Source organism: Thermobia domestica, chromosome 4 (assembly GCF_964235325.1).
Source record: "Thermobia domestica chromosome 4, izTheDome1.hap1.1, whole genome shotgun sequence".
NCBI lineage: Eukaryota > Metazoa > Arthropoda > Insecta > Zygentoma > Lepismatidae > Thermobia > Thermobia domestica.
In genome coordinates, this window is record NC_137457.1 from 244,639,856 (window position 1) to 244,660,811 (window position 20,956).

Sequence of the window (20,956 nt, forward strand, 5' to 3'; positions counted from 1 at the left end):
ATACAAGCTCATAAGACTGTGATATATTATATAGGTATACAACCTTTTTTTTTCACCTAACAGTATGAATAGTTCCAAATTATCGTACACTTCCGTGTTTGTAGTCAAGCAAATCAAAACTGCTAGAATGTTTTATATATATAATAACGAGAAAAAACATAATTATGCAAAATGGAAAAAGAAAAATAATAAATCTCCGAATAGTACCTACCATCACTAAATTAAACTTTAAGAAAACACTGGCGTAACAGCCTTTATGGGACCATGGCTTGAAAGCTGTTTTACGGCACTCATGCCTTTGGAGTGATGTGTGGTCAGCACATCGCCCCCCTCGCCGTTAATGCTGGATTACTAGACGGGAGTTCACCGGGATTCAAGTTTCGCCTATTCAAGATTCGCCGAATACCTCCTAGCTATGCAAACGTCAATCAAAGCGATGACACAGTTAATTTTCTTACTAGGCGAAAGTTGATTTTTTAAAGCACTTCGTTTAGCTCACATACGTTGGTAGTCCTGCACCTTATTATAGTTATCATTTTTTCTTGAAAGTACTTTCACGTTCTTATTAAATAGTCCAGTATGTAGCGGAAAATTTTGACAAATCCAGCGCAAATTGGTAGCCTAACGAAACTTGCAGGATAGTTTCCTTTTATCAAGTATAGTAATATCCTGAAAGATCCCGAACATTCCTCTTGAGCTACATCCAATGTTGCTGCCATATTCAATTTGGCCGACACTGTGTATAGAAAAATAATGTTTTCCTTGATTTCTTAGCTTAGGTTCAATTATACGGTCTTGGTACTTGTAACAAAATATTTTTGTGAATAAAATTACGTTTCTTTCGTATATTCATCTCTGTAGGTCAGGTAGATATAAATCTAGAAATGAAGGAGTAGGCTTGTATCGCTTAATGTTGTGCCTGTGTTTCTGTCAAGCGTATTTTTCTGATTTCTTTGCTTGTTTATACAAATAATATTTATATAAGTAAAAAAATAGAGAAAGAAAATATGTGAACATGCTATAATTACACTTGACATATACAAAATATGATGCATTTGAGAACAATAGGGCAGTATACGGAAGTTTCTGTAATCTTATTTAGCAAAATAATCTGTAGAGAAAACGTTATTTAAGCAAAATTCAGTTTTTTATAAGTGATAGAAATAATTTATGGTACATAAAAGACCAAAAAAAAAAAAAGTCCATCCCTGGCACTTTACACTGTTGGGACACAAACGATACGGTTGGGCGTAAATAAGGGCCCCGCAGGTCCCGCATTGCAAGGGGGGGGACGAAGCCATCACGGGGCCACAAATCGTAATGTAGGACGTAGAGAAGGGACCCCATTCCACGTTGTCTGCTGGGTGGCCCCCAAGCCCTTAGTTACGCCACTGCATGTCTGAGTGAAACAATCTCGAACATAAACAATAGGCCCAAGTACATGAGAGTTTTACATTTGCAATACACGAGCTTTAAAAAAAAATGGTGCTGCTATTTCCAAACAACGAACTAGGTAGCGTTCTCCATTTTCTCTTCCGATCCTCAATACTTGAATATGTTGCTCCCCCATATCAATTACTTGAATATGTTGCTCCAGCGAAGTTAGCTCCTCATGGTACACTTTCTATACGTGCCCTCTGCTCACATTTGCTCTTAAGAGTAAAACTGAGTAGTAAGTGACTGGTGTGAAATAAGTTTTCTGTATGTGAAATATCGACAGAAAGCCAGTGCGTCATCCCATGGGATGCATAAAAGTTTAATTGGAAACGTTATCCCACTTTTACTAGTTCTTCAGAATTTGTGGTAGAATTATTGAATATACTCATAACCTGTTACAATTAACTGTCTACCTCTTGAGTAGTTTCAGAGGTTTTCTTCCCTTTTTGGAACAGAGACAAAGCCATGTTACATCCTGAAAATTCATGTAAAAATATCATCACATCATCCATGTTTCCTCCTGTATTTTCACGTATTTAAACATTTTGACTGATTGATCAAATCTGCTTTCTTTATGAAAAAATCAGAAAAATACGCTTGAGGAAAAAAAAAAACAGATACAAGATTAAACGACACAACCCTTTCCTTCATTTGTAACTTTATATCTACCTAACCTACAGAGATTGTATCAAGCGAGAAGAAATTTGTTTACAAAATATTTTTTATAAGTTTCAAAATCGTATAATTGAACGAAAGGTAAGAAATCAAGGAAACATGGATATTCTATAGACTGCGGCGATCACATGAGATATGGCAGCCATATTGGGTGAAGCTTAAGTGAATATCTGATCACTTTTAGGATATGTCTATACTTGATGGGAAGAATCTGTCCCATAAGTTTTATTGTTACTATTTTTTTTTTCGGTTCAGACCCCTGCATACTGCACTAAAACAGTTTGCACTTAATTAAAAATTTACACTTTTAATGGTGATGCTCGATGTCAAGCGTATGCTATCTATACCGTAATTGTGCTTATACTGATCTTTGGTGCTTTGTTTAATTTTATTTCATGAATTATGCAAACTCTCGTCGAATTTGTGACTTCATTTTATATTTTCTGTAATGCATTTTGTAACTTCATGTAATATTTTCATATCTTGGTGTCAAACATATAATATCTAGTCATATAGTGTAATTGCGCTTATACTGTTTTGATGTGTACTTTTTATTTTTATTTTTTTTTTAATTTAGAAACTACAAATTTCTTAAATTGTGTCATTTCTTGTCAGTACTACCAGCATAATTTCACATTAGGCAATCTTGAATTCAAGATTCGCTTACACTTTCTCTTGAGTTAACATCTGCAAATTTCATTGCCTGAGGTTATTAGACGAATCTTGAATGGCCGAATGTTGAAGTCACCGAGTTCAATACTTTCTTTCAAGTAGTTCCCCAATTGTCCTCACGACGCTGGGTGGATACCGAAATGTCGATACCATGTAATGAGTACGCATGGTCACTCGGGCCAGATCCGGTACAATTTAACTTCGCTGATCTCACTAGGGCATTGCCGACTAAATTAAACATTAACAACTTTGCTTTCCAGTTAACATTATTTAGCTTTACATTGGTATGTACGTAAAATAGAAATTTCTTTTTATTCCACGCACGCAAGCGCTTGTAATAAACAACAAAAAATTTTAAATGTATCTTTCTGTGGATAATTCCTTAATTGTGTAACTAGAGGCGGATCCAAGTTGAATATTGGGGGGAAGGGCAGTCGTTCGAGCTCAAAACAAGGTCATAATAGATTGCAAAAAAGAAAGAAGAAAGAAAAAACGAAATGTCAAACAATTTTAGAAAAGGGAATGGACTCTTCTGTAGAATTAATAAGAACAAAAACACCAGCCGTACAAAAAGTGCAGCCAAGTTCGTCAGCCTCAAAAAGTGTTGAGATGAGGATGGATGAGCCAAGTTCCTTACCACTGCATCTGAAACGAACACTGGAACTTGGCGCGAGATGTCTAACATATTCGAATACATTAAGATGTCTGTTCCTAGTTTCACGGCCGGGACATTTCAGCCATAAGGCTAATGGTGACCCCCAAATCCACCACACTCACAAACACCATCCGTAAGGCTCGTTAACATCATTTACCTTGACACTTCGTGAAGGAATATAAGTTTTCCTTGTCTGAGTTTCGAACCACCAATCTTACTGCAGTATACTGTATATGTGCCTTAGCGCCTTAGCGAAGTTGATATTCTTAAGGTTGGTGGTGGTCCCAAACCCACCACGCCCACCACCACTATCTCTAAGGTTCCTTAGCATCATTTTCCTTGACACCTCGCGCCAAGTTCCAGTGTTCGTTTCGGATGCAGGGCCAAGGAACTTGGTTCATCCATCCTCATCTCAACACTTTTTGAGGCTGACGAACTTGGCTGCACTTTTTGTACTACTATGAGCAAAATAAATGACGCGTCTCTTTATTTTGAAGTTTTTTGAAAATACCTCCGTTTTCTTTATATGTTCGAAATTTCGGAAGGTTTCCCCAGCAGGACAGGTTAATAACAAACCCGTTTTTAATATTTGTGTTAGATATTAGCTTAAAATAAAGAAATTAGAAGCAAAAAACATTAAATCGACAGAAATCTCGAGAATTACCAACTCTGCTAAAGTGGGAAATTTTCAAGAACGCGAGGGAATTCTGCAGTTCAACATGAAGCAGCGACATCTATGTCATTGAGAGAAGCGTGAATTAGATCTACAAACGAAAATTTTAACGAAATATTTCTAGTATGTCTTATTATATGCATTATCAGCGAACTCCAAATATATGAATCTATGCTAAGTATTAACGTATAGATAGTGCAAATAGTGGAAATTACCTATGGAAAAAGACGAACTGTTAGCCCAATCGTAATGAAAAATCGTCTTTACTGTAGAACAGGTTCAGCTTACGTAACAAAGCAAATAGCTCAGTTAGATAAAGCAACGAGTTTGTATACCGAAGGTAGACGGTTCGAGTCCCGTGGAAGTACTGTTGTCATTTTTATCACTAAGGTTATTTTATTTATTTTTTATTTGGGAAAGAATCAAAATGTAACATATGTGTAAAACTCATGACGATACCAAAAAAAAAAAGTTTGGATATTTTGATAACAGATTTCCCTATTAAATGTTTAATTTTCTCTATAAATATTTGTCTTAAATTGAAATTGTTTTGAATTTACTACATAAGGAAATTTGCCCGAAGGAGGAGAACTCAAGTAATTGATATTCTATGTAAAAGCAACCTATTGTAGAATGATGATGCTTCTTACCTTCAGCACATAATCTTAACGTTAGAGAGTCAGAGAGAGAAAAATTCTGTTTTTCCTCCCCTATGACCATTCATCTTAAAGCTCTATCTATAATGATTCGTGTCACATAATTTCGGCTCTCCAAAGACATTCATATTTATTATTATTATTATTATTATTATTATTATTATTATTATTATTATTATTATTATTATTATTATTATTATTATTATTATTATTATTATTATTATTATTCCTGAATATGAGCCAGAGCCCACTCTGAAAAATTGCATCTGGCGTTCTGAGTGAAAGTTCTATGGGATTATTAGAAAAATATATTCCCGTTTCCACGCTGATGGTAGAATTTCTTAAACAGTTATTGAATTACGTTCGAAAGGTAGGCGTAAATAGCGCCCCCGCAACAATGTGGCGTGGGGACCGCACAAGCTGCAAGCCCAAAAAATACACAGAAAGTACGCCGGGGCGGAGCAGGCCAAATTTTCACACGGGCAAAGTGACTATTTGGCGCCCTTCCCCTAGTAGTAGCCTATATTTTACATTTTATCATAGTGTTTTTAATAGTTTAAACCAGGAGCGTCATTTCAGATTTTGCTTTGGGGGGGGGCAAGACCTCTTGATATAAGTAAAATTTCGCGTTTTTCACTGATTTACTACTATTCTAATGATAAAATCTATATACATCTCAAACTCAGGGGGGGCAAATGCCCCTCCCTGCCCTCCCTAAATGACGCCCCTGTTTTAAACCCTTTTTCAAAAAGAAATCCATTACCTAGGAAAACTTCACAAAGAATATGGCCCGCTATAAACAATACCAACTCCAGCCCCTCTGGTCTAGTGGCTAGCACGCCTGCCCTCTTTGGTACCGCGTCCAATTCCCGGTGGATTACTGTTGAACGATAAAAGTGGTTCGGATTCCACTATAATTAGTATCCACATCTCCCTTGCCCATTAAGGCATAATCGTAGAACGCTAAACTCAAGCAAACAAACAAACAATACTTAATTCCCGGCACTCTTTATTCCACATGCCATCTCTCAATTTTTCGATACAGCCCCCTTAGTACTATGAAACTCTCTTCTTCCATAGTGAAATGTAAAAAAGATCATATAATTGCCACTACTTTACAAGAATATAAACCAAAAACGTCAGTAGAAAGCACATTGTAAAATTTACTTTTTGAGGCTCGTTTTGGTGCCCCTCTTTCTCTGGCACCCCGGGCAGTCGCCCGGCCCTTAGTCCGCCCTTGAAAGTACGGACGCATAACTAAGGACTGAGGAGAGGTTAACCTTCATGTTATGCCACTGGTTTGACGTGTTTGAAATGTTCAGTAACTGATCGGTTAGTGAAATAATTTCGACGGTTACTGATGTTTAAAGTTTAGCTAAGACAAAGCTACCTAACCAAATACATTTGATATCGCGATGTCACAATTTGATTTTTCCTCACATAAAAAAGATAAAAACAATAGTAATAAAAACCCTCACTCGTACTGGGCTCCTAACTAACTAACAACCTAATTCGTACAGACTAGTTGCTCTGACCAACTGAGTTTCGATTTCTTACGTGAGAGAAGTCTGTTATATTAAGAGGCATGCTTTTCATTATCAAAACTGTTCGAAGTAATACGAACATGGCTTAAGAACAGAGACGGAACTGAATTACCACTCGATTGACCTTGAGGGCAAATCACCAAAGCGTAGCTATAAACGTAAGTTCCAGCATGCATTTCTCTGGAGTTGTGTTCAGTATTCCTATCTGCCAGTCATGCTTGTTCGTAGGAGTAATATGTTACAAACCTAACCTTTCGATAGAGCACAATGACAGAGAATCAGAGGAAAGAAACTCTTGCCATTGTGAACGTGGGATACCACACTGTGCAATAAAACTGACGCGTCTCCTTGAAGTGATATTTCATCGAAAATAACTCGTTTTCCTTTATATAGTCTATCCGAAGTTTTTGAGGGTTTCAAAATGAGAAAATGTTACTGACAAACAAGAACGCATTTATGGGTGGGTCTAGGGGGTCCGGACCCCCTCTGAAACCCCAACTTTTCTGTAAATTTAGCCTAATTTTGGGGATTATCTTTTAATATTTTATTATAATTTATCCTAATATTGAAGTCGGACCCCTCCCGAAATAAATTACTGCATACGTGTCTCTGACAATTTTCAATATATTCGTTAAATAATAAAGTAAAATAACTAAATTAGGAGCAAAAAGCTTTAACACGGGCTAACTTTGTCTACTGCCAATATTGCTAGATGGGATATTAATAGCAAAAACTGCTAGTCAATGCTAAACCTTGGAACGTCATCCCGAACAACAAGTCTATTATTGAGAACTACATATGAAACATGTTATTAAAACTTATCCAGCTTTTATCTGGCATGAAATTATTATATACACCAAAATTCACTCTCCTAAAATGTGTATCTAAACAATGTACGAAGCAATGAAAATTTTTTATCGAAATATTTGGGCAGGAAACTCTTACAGCCAGCCATTTTATTTAAATCGTAATAAACCCTGTAACCGTACGTTAACGTGAGGACAAAGCTTGGTCCATTGGTAAATTGTTTGAAGAATAAAAACTCAATGTTCGTAGGTTCGAATCTATCCAGTCACCACAACATTTTATTCTTATGAGTAACGATGAAATAAGAAAAAAAATGTATAACCGTTAAGACAAAACTTCAACCAAGTCTGAAGAGAACAATACTAAAATAGTAACACAATGACGTCAACCAAAAATTATTTCATGCAGCGTTTGGACGAAATTACAGCTGTTAACAATTGCAGAAATAAAAACAGGCTGATAGCTGTAATGCAATCTAGACTTCTGAATGCATTTACTTCCTGAAAACTTCCGTCTCGTCATTGGTATGCCGTTAATCATTGTAAAACCTTTCAATTGGAAGTGAAATGACACAAACTAAAGCAGTTTTAAATCAATAAATAATGTCTATGTGTAAAAGTAGGTGTCTTTTATCTGTAGTTCTGAGTTCCTTTTACTTTGAAGTGACAAATGAGAGAAGAAAGTATGGTGTTCGAAAAAAAAATCAAATTTGAGATTTCAACGAATTTATACGTATTATAGCCCCTAACACCGAAAAAGTTATTTTTCGATACATGTCTATCTGTTCGTCCGTCCGTTCGCTACACTTTTCTGTGCACTCGCCTAGAGGCCATACCGTTCAACTTATCTGCACCAAATTTTAGTTTAAGATTTTCATAGTATTTCCTATAGTTTTTTTATTTCCCTCCTACTCCCAAAACAAGGGTAGTTTCCTGTGCGATGAAAATAGAAAAAAGATATTTTCTCATAACTGGCTCTAACGATCTTTCTGTTTTCTTTCTTTTTTTATAAATCAATATTTAATTAGCAACCCTATTTTGTGGTATAAGGCATTTATCTGAGAAAAATCTACAAGGGGTAGTTTATACTAAGGGGGTGAGTTTTTTCTCAGTGATTTTCTCAAAATGGACTCAAATGTTTTCGTTCATATTTCAGAAATAAAGATTTCATTAATAACTTATCAATATGGCATAACTCGTTTGTCCTAAAAAAATGCGAGGGGTAGTTTATTCTTGGTGGAGTGTTGTCTGGGCGATTTTCTCAAAAACGACTCAAAAGAGTTTATTCATATTTGAAAAATAAATATTTCGTTAATAACCGAACAATATGGCAAAACTCGTTTGTCCTGAAAAAATATGCGAGGGGTAGTTTACTCTTGGGGGTGTTTTTCCTTCACGGTTTTCTCAAAAATGAGTCAAGCAATTTTGTTCGTACTCAGAAATAAATATTTCATTAAAAACCTAGTAATATGGAATAACTCGCTTACCCTGAAAGAATCCTCAAGAGATAGTTTATTCGGGGAGTTATTTTTCCCTCACGATTTTCTCAAAAATTACTCGGACAATTTTATTGATGATTCATAAATAAGTATTTCATTAATAACCCTATATTTTAGTATAAGTCATTTCTATGAAAAACAATTACAACGGATAGTTTATTTTTGGGGTCAAGGTTATTTCCCCGACAATTTTCTCGAACGACAGGCAATTTTGTTCAAATTTCGCAAATAAATATTTCATTAATAACCAAAAGTATATCTTAACTCATTGTTCGAAATAATTCACAAGAGGTAGGTTTCTCTTCACGTGTTCTTTTTGAACGACTTTCCCAAAGTGACTCATTTGATTTTTTTCATATTTCATAAACAATGATTGCATTAATTGGTCTATTATATGTCTAATGAAAATGTGCTCAAAGTGTGAGTTAGTTTTGTAGTGTGGATTTTCTTCAATCGAAGTTTTTTATTCGATAATCTGACATTCGATGTATTTGAATAATACGATAATTTTATTCGTATTATCCAAATACACACTTCAGTAAGAACTGCGGCCTAACACAGTTAAGAAATTGAATTGAAAAAGTTTAGTGTGGTGGCCCTGTAATTGAATATTTTTTGAGAAACTCCCTAGCTTTTTGTGGTAAACTTAGGCTTTTCTTTTTCGAGCGACAAAAGAGAGAAGAAAATATAGTGATTATGAAAATAATATCAAATTCAGATTTCAACGGATTTACATGTTTCATGGCGTCTACATACCGAAAATGTGACTTTTTGACACCCGTCCTTCCGGTCCGTCCGTTCGGCACACTTTTATATGCACTCGCCTAGAGGCCATACCGTTCAACTTATCTACACCAAATTTTAAACGTAGGGTTTACTTAGTATTCTTACAGGAGCTTTTCCATTTTTTCCTACCACCTAAAATAAGTGTGGTTTACAAACAGCCGAAAATCGAAAAACGCTATTTTCTCAAAAATGGTTTTAACAATTTTGTTTATTTTTCATTAATCAATATTTAATTAACAACCCTATATTGCAGTATCAGATATTTCTCTTAGAAAAATTTACAAGGGGTAGTTTATTCTTGGAGGTGACTTTTTCTCGACGATTTTCTCAGAAAAGACCCTGGCGAATTTTGTACACACTTCATAAATAAATATTTGACCTTACAACATGGTATAAGTCAATTGACCTGAAAAATATATGAGTAGTAGTTTATTCTTGGACTTGAGGGGCCGCGGTGGCTCAGTGGTAGAGCGTTCACCTCTGGTGCTAGGGGTCTCGGGTTCAAACCCTGCTCCCGCCAAGTGAACTTTGTGGTGGACAAACACCGTGTGCGTGGGTTTTCTCGGGGTTCTCCCGTTTCCTCCCACTTTCTTCATTCCACCATTTCATTCATTACTCATTATCACCGTCTCCTTTAGCCTAACCGGCATAACCGTGGGACGTAAAACTCAAAATTTCATTTCATTTTCTTGGACTTGAATTTATTCTCAGTGAGTTTCTCAAACACGACCAGTTGGCAACCCTGTATCTCGACAACGAAGCTGAATTCGAAAACTGCAAGAGGACCATTTGTCTCCTTTTGATGTCACGAATCACCTCCCGAAGTTTGTGGACATATTTCAGGTTCACCCTTAATGAAGCTTCTTTTCGAAAAGTTAACTATTAACTTTAGGCATTGTTTATCTTTTTTTAAATCACAAATGTTGTTATTAATTTTAAGGCAGAGAACTACTTCTGAGAGAATAGATCTTGAAAGATAATATTAAAACTTAGACTTTTGTTTTCGAGACATTCCAGACAAGACGAGACATTTTACAAGCTATCTCGTATCCAAAACATTTGCCTCGTATTATCTTGGATGTCACAAAGCGCGTCTTGTCTCTTTCTCGAGACATGTCTTCTCTCGTGCGCATTCGTTAACACTTGGAAAGGATTATCTTTCTACTCAAAGCATTGTTTTTATAATGGTTGCATATTTATGATAATTGCTGTCCACATAAATTACAGTCCTTTCAGTTGAATTAATTATTATTATTATTATTATTGAAATTGCAATATCTAGTTTAACGTTGGTCGATTATGCACCTACGCTAAGGGAGAATGATGATGAATGAAATGGTGAAATGAAGAAAGTGGGAGGAAAATGGAAAGTCTCAAGAAAACACATACCCATGCACACGGTATTTGTCCACCTCAAATTTCACTTGGCGCGAAGTGGAATCGTGCCACGGACCCCATGCACCAAAGGTGAATGCTGTATTATTATTATTATTATTATTATTATTATTATTATTATTATTATTAATAATAATAATAATAATAATAATAATAATAATAATAATAATAATAATAATAATAATAATAATAATAATTGTAGCGAGCTCAACGGGTTTCAACCGTTCGACTTAACCAACGTTTGGGTGCCTATTCGTTCGTCGGCTCCATGAGAACTTCTCATAAAAGACATTTCATTTTAATGAAACTAGTAAGTGCCTTCTTTTATCTCTGCGAAGTAACTATTGCTTGGAATATGAATCTGCAAAACATACGAGGTAAAATTAACCAAATGGTGCAAGTTTCCACTTATATATACAAAACAATTTTGCAATATCAACTACGTGAATCTTGTCCCATAAAGAAGCCGAAACCCCTACACCGAAGAGCCCTCCGAGATTTGATCATTGTCCACACGGACTGAAATTGTCATTTGAAGCCAAGGCTTTAATATGAAGCCAATAATTTCTTTAAAATAGACGGAAAATTCGGAAGTTATAAGCATTTTCATATTTTTGCCTTTTCTTATAAGGGAGCCGTAGCCCCCTATACTGAAGAGCCCCCCCCCCTCGGAGATTTGATCATTGTCCACTTGGACTGAATTTGTCATTTCAAACCAACACTTTAATACGAAGCAAAATATTTCTTTAAAATAGACGAAAAATTCGAAAGTTATAAACATGTTAATAATTTTGCCTTTTCTCATAAGGGGGCCGTATTAGCCTACACTGAAGAGCCCCACGAGATTTGATGATTGACCACTTGGACTGAAATTCTCATTTGAAACCATAACTTTTAATATGAAGCCAAAAATTAAACTTTTACATCAATTTAAACTGACTGGGTTCCGGTTCCCCCCACTATTGTTTAGTTTAGTTAAGTGGTAATTTGTGACAGCTTCACATAATCAAAAGAATGTTTCACTTCAACTCCCCTCCCCCAGGAGTTCGTGCTGGATCCACCACTGGAATCAATAGACACTCTTGCTATTTTTTTTGTCACCCTTGTGTGTAGGGGCTCCCTCGTACAAATAAAGAAGCGGTAATATTACAATCAAGGGGCGCTATATATTAGGTATTTTTTTAGTTACCTACCCCTAACCGCACAGGGCCATCTTTCGTAGAATAAGAAAATATTACGTGATATTCCAATCATGAAAGGGGAGAGGATGCTGTAAATATATTTCTTATTCATTTTGTCTGTCCTGCTTATCTAAAATTACTTTCTGTTGGAAGGGTACTGAAATGAGAGGGGCAAAATAAAAAGTCGTACCCCCTCCTACATGGTTGCTCAAATAAGTACTAAAGAAAGTATTTTAAACTAAGATATTTAAGATTTAAACTAGGAAACTAAGATATCCTTACATTATGTAAGGATGGCATATTCAGGATTATTATTATTATTATTATTATTATTATTATTATTATTATTATTATTATTATTATTATTATTATTATTATTATTATTATTATTATTATTATTTGAATGTTTTTGGAGCACCGAAATTTTGTGAGACGAACAGTGATATGTAGAGGTTTAAGATGGTGGTCATAGAGGAGGAAAACCAGGATTTTTCTCTGTCTGACTCTCTAACGTAAAGATTATGTGTTGAAGGTAAGAAGCATCATCATTCTACAATAGGTTGCTTTTACGTAGAATATCAATTACTTGAGTTCTCCTCCTTCGGTCTACTTACCTTATGTAGTAAATTCAAAACAATTTCAATTCAATACAAATACATTGTAAAACTTTTCCGTAATTAAACATCTAGGGAAAATTAAACATTTAATAGGGACATCTGTTATCAAAATATCCAAACACGTAGATAGAAGAGTATCTAGTGAGAAATATTGTGAAACTTTATAAAATTCTCCAAATTAGAATTAACATTTACTGGGAAACATTCGTTATGCGCCAGCGAGCATATGGTGAGCAGTGAGCACAGGGGAAATAATTACGAAACTGTTTGCAAACAAAATTAGGGACGCTAATGCAAGTGCGACAACGGCATTTTTTTCTTTTTTTGGTATCGTCATGAGTTTTACACATACGTTACAATTTAATTCTTTCCCACATAAAAAAATAAATAAAATAACCGTAGTGTAGAGATAAAAATGACAACGGCACTTCCGTGGGATCGAACCCGCTACCTTCAGCATACAGACTCATTGCTTTAACTAACTGAGCTATTTGTTTTTTTACGTGAACTGAGCCTGTTCCGGTAAAGACGATATTTCATTACGATCGTCATACCAATTCGTCCTTTTCCATAGATAATTTCCACTATTTGCTCTATCTTTATGTTAATACTTAGCATATATTCATATATTTGGAGTTTGCAGATAATGCATATAATAAGACATACTAGAAATATTCGTTAAAAGTTTAGTTTGTAGATTTAATCCACATTTCTCTCAATGACATAGATGTCGCTGCTTCGTGTTGAAATGCAGAATTCCCTCGTGTTCTTGAAAATTTTCCACTTTAGCAGAGTTGGTAATTCTCGAGATTTCTGTCGATTTAATGTTTTTTGCTTCTAATTTCTTTATTTTAAGCTAATATCTAACACAAATATTAAAAACGGGTTTGTTATTAACCTGTCCTGCTGGGGAAACCTTCCGAAATTTCGAACATATAAAGAAAACGGAGATATTTTCAAAAAACTTCAAAATAAAGAGACGCGTCATTTATTTTGCTCATGGTAGTACCTCTGGTGTTTTTGTTCATATTTCACTTCTTTTTGTAATTCACCATGTCAATATCGTTTATCTTAATTGTGGTATATTATTGGATTTAAATTTAAAATTGTACATTTTTAAAGGAGTCATAATGTGTCACATGCAACATTAGTTCCCAAGGGCTCTCCCACCGGAAATCGAACCCAGGACGCCGTACAAGAAAGGCGCACATGCTAGCCACTAGAACAGCGGAGGGGATTTATTCTATTAAATATCTGTCAGAGAGTTATGTCCAAACGTGATTATAATTCATTTACCCGAACTACAAAATCACGATCGCTAACATCTCATTTTTCATTACCTAAATACGAAGAGTATCAACAGGGAACAAAACCCTTAATGCTGAATCCTCGCTGCTACATCACTAGACATGGCTGGTGTTTCAATATATTTAATTGTTCTCTGCCATTCCATATTGCGAAATTACGGAGTTCATTACATGACGCGCATGTTGCGCAGTTTCATACTGCTTCGGGTTTTCCTTCCAATGATATACACCTTTCAAATAGCTTGTAATCTTAATAATATTTGCCACCAACATATCCAACTGTATATAAAACTACATGAACTGACATAAATTAAAGAGGTGCTTCCGGTTGACGTGGAAAGTTGAAATGATGAAGGGGGATGAAGAATTTCCCCATGTTATTTAAATGGGTCTTTTTTGGACCTATAATCTCATGTTTTAGGAACTGGAATTGGAATAGGAACTTGAAATTCAGTATGCTTCTACGTTTTCGTTAGTATTACCTAAGTAATCAGTAAAGATAAACAATTCCAACTTTAGAGTGGTTTTATGAGGAACTGAAAAACCATTTCCATGTTATTTATATTGGACGTCTTCTACACCCCAAAATGTTTATTCACTTCCGGCAGGAATGGAATGATGAAATTTGGCACGATTGTAGCCTCCCGCGACTAACCTACAGGAAAATTGCTAAAAGTGACTTTTTTTTTTTTTTTTTTTTAGTTTTTAAGAAATCTAAAGGGAGATGAAGGAAACCCCATGTTATTTAAATAGGCGTTTTCCTGGGATACAAAATCTTATGTTTTAGATAGTTGAAATAGGAAAATAAATTTAAAATTCGGTAGAATTGTGAGCTTAAGAGGTGTGAGGAAGTAGGCCGAGCAAAGGCGGACGCGTGGGGGCGAACCCTCAGGTGGGCAAATTCAGGAAATATGAAGAGCAAAGGCACGAAATTCACTGTTGATGAAAAGGCTGATACGTAAGAAATTCGCACACTGTTCACAGATAGAGACAAAGCATCAAGAACATTTTTACATAATGACTGTGGTAACCATAATACAACTCGTGGTACCAATATATTTACGAAATCCGTTACATCTTGCTGCTAGTCTCACATAAACTCGAACAATTAAATTTCTCATTTCTTCGGAAACTTCATTAATTATAAATATCCTCACTTCTACAATCTCTTACTTATCAATTAATTTCAATATCTATTTAATACAAATGACTGCAATAAAGGGAAAATCTTCACCGAAAAAAGAAAAACAATATTGGCTCCCTTGTCTGGGTTTCCAACCACGAAATTTACGGCAGTATGTACGTGTCTTAGCCCACGTTTTTAAAAGTTAACTGATGCACAGAATATGCCTCATTAACTTGCTTAACTACTTATTACTAGCTTTCACTTTTTTACTCGCACACTGACAAAAAATGTACGTAGGTACATAGGTTACATAAGTAGGTATGTGGTGTACGTAGGTTACATATGTAAATCCTGCAGTTTTTGGACTTAACGTACACTAAACGTATAACTGAAAAAGTATATTTTAAACATACTTTCCGTGTAAGTGTTCCGAATAAACGTACTTTCCGCACAAAGGAAAGAACTATGTAGACAGTCAGGATCTCACATACAGATGGCCGTTTGTAACTTATAGTTGTCGTACGTAATGTATGGAAGGCTGTTAGATATCAGACATCCTGTAATGCCACTGAGTAACATCTACGCGGGAAAGAGGCCAGTACGTATGTAGCATATGGATAACGTATGTTATGTATTGATTTCTATAGTAAACATAAGGATCCCGTATACTTGTACAATATACCGATGTCCGGATAACGGATTTTTCTCGGTGACCTTAGCTCGTTTTTCTATTAATCTAGAACGACAGGGACACGAACACAGAAACATCGAGGAGAGTTAAAATTCCAAAGGCTCTTCTACCGGGAATCGAATTCGGGACCCCATACTCCAAAGGCGCACGTGATAGACAGCGAGGAGGGCACCAACTCGACTACTCGGACGATTGACAACATTATCACAATGCACGTGATGTGTTTAATAACGGAATCGTTCCCGATTTCTGATTTAAGGACAGTTTTTTTTTTCATAGCAAATTCCTCAAATTTCATTCTCAAGCCGTTACAATGTACCTTCATAGAGTTTCGCATCTTTTTCTCATTAAGAAGTACCTAATGGACAGTTTTTGGCCCATAAAAATTTCCATAGTACATTACTTAAATTTGGAACCTTTTACTTAGATAAGTCATTATATAAGGTAGGTACCATTATGCTGAGTTTCAAATCTCTATCTCATTTGGAAGCACCTAATCAATGATGAGTAAGTAAATGAACCGATCTCTTTTTGAGTAAGGACAGTTTTTCTCCTATAGAAAATTCCATAGCACATTCCTTAAATTTCGGACATTTTTCATATTCAAGCTATTACTGTATAAGCTACCTTTGTGTAGACATTCACATCTTCATCTTATTGGAAAGTATCTAATGGCTACGGACAATTTTTCACCCATAAAAAAAAAAATCCCATAACAAATTCCTCACATTTCGGACTTATCACACTCAAGTCATTATAAGGTACCTTTATGCAGAGTTTTACATCTCTATCTCCTTGGAAACTAGCAACTCAATGTGATGAGTGAATGAATGAACCGATTTCTACTTTGCTAAGGACAGTTTTCATGCATGAAAAATTTCCCATAGCACACTCCTCACATTACGGATCTTTTTCACACTCTAGTCATTATAAAGTACCTTTAAGAAGAGCTTCACATCTCTATCTCATTGAGAAGCACGTAGTCAATTTGATAAATGAGAGGACGAACCTATATATGTTTGGCTAAGGACAGTCTCTAGCCCATAAAAAAATCCCATAACACATTCCTCACATTTCCAACTTTTTCTGTACTCGAGTCATTATAGGGTGCTTCTATGCAAAGTTTCACGTTTCTATCTCATTGGGAAGTACCTTATCAATTTGATGAGTGAGTGAGTGAAACGATTTCTTGCTTAGCTAAGGACAGTTTTTTGCCCATGTAAAATTTCCCATAGCACATTCATCAGAATTCGGACTTTTTCTATACTCAGGTCATTATAAGGTACCTTTGTGCTAAGTTTCACGTCTCTGTCTCATTGGGAAGTACCTAATCAATTTGATGAGTGAGTCAGTGAGTCAGTGAGCCTGAAAACTGCATATTTTAGGGGTCCAGTGCTCGAATATGGTTGAAGGTAGGAATGTGAGATTTGGTATATGATCACATCTCTCGGATATCTCCTTAAATTCTAAATTTCATGTTTCTTCCCGTTACTAGAATCGGTTTTACAGAGCCTCGAAATCGGCGATTTTACCCAAATCTCTAGTTGTGTATAATATGCTTACGGCAGTGCAGGCCAGTTTTCATTTTCTTCGCGTAACTTGGCTGCCATGCATTGCCATGCATGTTGACTTGTTTAAACGTTGATACGGATGGATTACAAATAATAATAATAATAATAATAATAATAATAATAATAATAATAATAATAATAATAATAATAATAATAATAATAATAATAATAATAATAATAATAATAATAATAATAATAAACAGTAGTAGCAGTAGAATAAGAATAATAATAAGAATACGAATTCTTCTTGAATCATGAACTTTAATTTCTATTCATACGCTAGTTATATTACTTCCTTCTTTGTATTTTCAATTGCACTTGCATGTAAAATGCCAGAACCATTACATTTATTGACTTTCTGTACTGTCAAAGTCCTAAGGAATATTGGCAAACACTTGCGGACAAATGGGTTTATAGCTTACTGTTTACCACCTACATTTTCGAAAGTGGGCATTTTCTGAGCAAGAATTCCAATGCAAGTAATTTATTGAGATGTATTGATTCATATAACTTCTGCAATTGAAGACTTACTTATTTTAGGTTTTATTCTATAATTATAATACAATGTTTAAAAAAAATCAAGAGCTACAACTTTGTAATGGGTTTTATTGTTTTAAAATCCTATTCTTGGGGTTGCGATCGCCCCCGATCGCTATCCTGGATCCGCCCCCGTGTTTGTTTTAAAAAAATTAGATTTCGAGATTTTTAGGGAACATGCTCTTTGAGTACTAAAAATGACTTAAAAGGAATAAAGTATAATATTTGGAATATATATTTGTGATGAGTGGAGAGCTAACTTCAGGAAGTTACAATTAATAGGGATCAGGTCCCTGTATTTCACCCCCTACAGTCCCCGCTCTGTTCTAGTGGTTAACGAGCGTGATGTAAGAGGCTCCGAGTTCGATTCTTGATCAGCTTTAAAATTTGAACTTATTAACGTAGATCTGATTCGATCTTGAGGTATGGATTCACTTATACGGAAACCTCGGTGGCTCAGTGATAGAGCACCTATCTTCTTCTTAGGATATGTGGCCCCTGCTTCGGTCCTGGTTCTCGCCAAGGATGAAAACTATGTGCACGGGTTTTCTCGAAGACCTTCCATTACCTCCTGCTTTTTATATCGCCAAGATTTTACCATCACTTGTTTGTTTCATTCGCTACCATCTCCTTCAGCCTTGGACCATAATTGTGTGGCACTAAACTCAGAGATTTCATTTTCAAGCAATGATTATTTCAGAGAGTGGCAGGGAGCCCCTTGGAGCAATTGAATTCCTCCTGGGCATGTTAAATGTGGATTTCCCACCATTTCAACAATATTACTTTTCACACCTAATCTAAAACCATTACTGTTTTCAAGCAACGTATAGCTTCGGTACTAGAAAGAGGTCATAAATAAACTTCTCATTTATTCATTGGTAAATCCTTTGGTAAAGATGATGCTGAAATTATAACAAAGCAAAGTTTTTATAAAATGCATTAAAAAGAAGAAACTATTTTTGAGAAGATAAAATGAAGAAATTAAAAACATTGAGTGCGGTTTTCTCGAATATCAGGGAAGTAGTTTAGTTTATAAAAACATTTAATCTCGCAAATGCTTTTAGTGTTAATTTCATTTCTTCAATTTACCACCACAAAAACTATTTTCTCCCAAAATTATTGTTTTCAAAATTTCTTGATGTTATTAACTATATTATTAGAATATCACTCATTCTAGCTTTGGAACTTCTTGTATAAATTAAAAGACAAAGTCTAACCAAAGCAATTTACCGAAACTGTAATGCTATTATTTATTAGTTAATGTATGCTTTGGTCAGAATTTGTCTTTTAATTTAAACTATATTATTATTATTATTATTATTATTATTATTATTATTAGTAGTAGTAGTAGTAGTAGTAGTAGTAGTAGTAGTAGTAGTAGTAGTAGTAGTATCTCCATAGCTAAGAGATTAGCGTACGCGTCTGTGGCGTGGGGTACCTGGGTTCGATTCCCAGTAGGAGCTCATGTGTTTCGGATTCCACGTTAATCAGTACGTCCACTTTTCATACAGCTTTGCTGCTGAAACGGACGTTAAACTCAAAATCAACTCAACTCACTAATAATAATAATAATAATAATAATAATAATAATAATAATAATAATAATAATAATAATAATAATAATAATAATAATAATAATAATAATAATAAACGACACAATGTAAGGAGTGAAAGGCAAGAAACCACATAAAAACTGCATGCGATCATATGAAGTCGGAACCTCTCCTTTCAGGGTAATTACCAGTGAGACACTAAACCATAAATAAAACAGTAATATAACGGTCTTATTGATGGTGTTCCTGAAAATATGGGATATATTGTAGAGTGGTGTTACACTGGATTATTTAATTATCATTGAGTAACATGTATTTCTTATTCTATATACATGTATTGTAGTTATTTATTATAATATTTCAAATGGTGTGTGTCTTTTAGTCCAGGGCTTCTACATATTTTCTCAGCTTTAAATATGTTTGTGTAGAGCACAGCCTATACAATTGTTATTGAAATCTGTAACCAGTCTTTCTTGTTCGCTTTACTGCTTTATAACCAGCGGAAGGAAACAGCTATAAAGGAACTTCAGGTGTCAATCAACTATTGAGCTGCTGCGTGACGCACGTGGGGAGGGCTCCTCCTCTACATATTTCCCCCTTCTCAATGCTGTTTGCTATGAGCGAACGGTGGTGTGACTTTCTCCGAAGCAATTGTTATGGTAATGATGTTCTATCTGAAATGTTGGTAGACACTGTTTTTGTCAATTTTCCATCCTAATTTCTGTGAACTGTTTAAACAGAATAGTTTATGAAATGAGAAATGCTTGAGAGGAGACGTTTTAAAGAGTACGCTCACAGTTGCCGACATTTTCTTACACATTCTGTTGAGAGTTGGATACCTGGAAATAACCAAAAATCGTCCCGAAAAAACCCCTTGACCATAAAAAATATCGTCATATCGATCAACGTTATTTCTATCTAATTACTGACACGTCTCGGGAAAACATTTCTTATGCTACTTAGATTGAATTATGTCAGATTCATTGCAATAAGATGTAAAATATTGTTGTTATTTTTAAAAAATCCAAATTATTGGAAACATTTCGTCCCGTTTAAACCCCTCAAAATTATAGATATGTATAAATATGTTATTTATTAAAATCAATTAACGAAACTTTCTATAAGAATGTTTCTCACAGTCCTTTACCACTCTCAACAAAATTTATTCGAAAATATAAACTTTTTTGTCCTTCGACTTTTTCGCCTCACAGAAAGATGCCTTGGTGATATGTAATGAACAAAATACATTTTGTTTCTTAAAAAACAACAAAATATTTTATTTGTGAATAGATAATAGGGTCGATAAAGCTTTTTATACTTATTTCTTTGTAAAACGGTGACATCAAAAGTCATTTTTGCAAAAATAGTGATATTTTAGGAAATATATCATGACATTCCGAAAACTAAATTAGAACAGAACGTGTTGATGGCAATAGCATATTCATAGTTTTATTGCTTCACGCATTTCTTCAGATCAAGATTTAGTCAATATAGTATAGAGAGGAGCAAATAAATCAAAGTTAGAAAATATAGAATGTATCTATTGTTTCGTCCTTTTTAGACCCCTAGCAGCTA

At 34.9% G+C, this 20,956-nt stretch overlaps 1 protein-coding gene across 7 annotated transcripts in view; it reads right to left on the reverse strand.

The window, feature by feature from the left end:
* LOC145683479 (uncharacterized) overlaps window positions 1–20,956 on the reverse strand; it is a 292,118-nt gene that overhangs the window by 158,596 nt on the left and 112,566 nt on the right. The gene's annotated exons all lie outside the window — the stretch shown is intronic.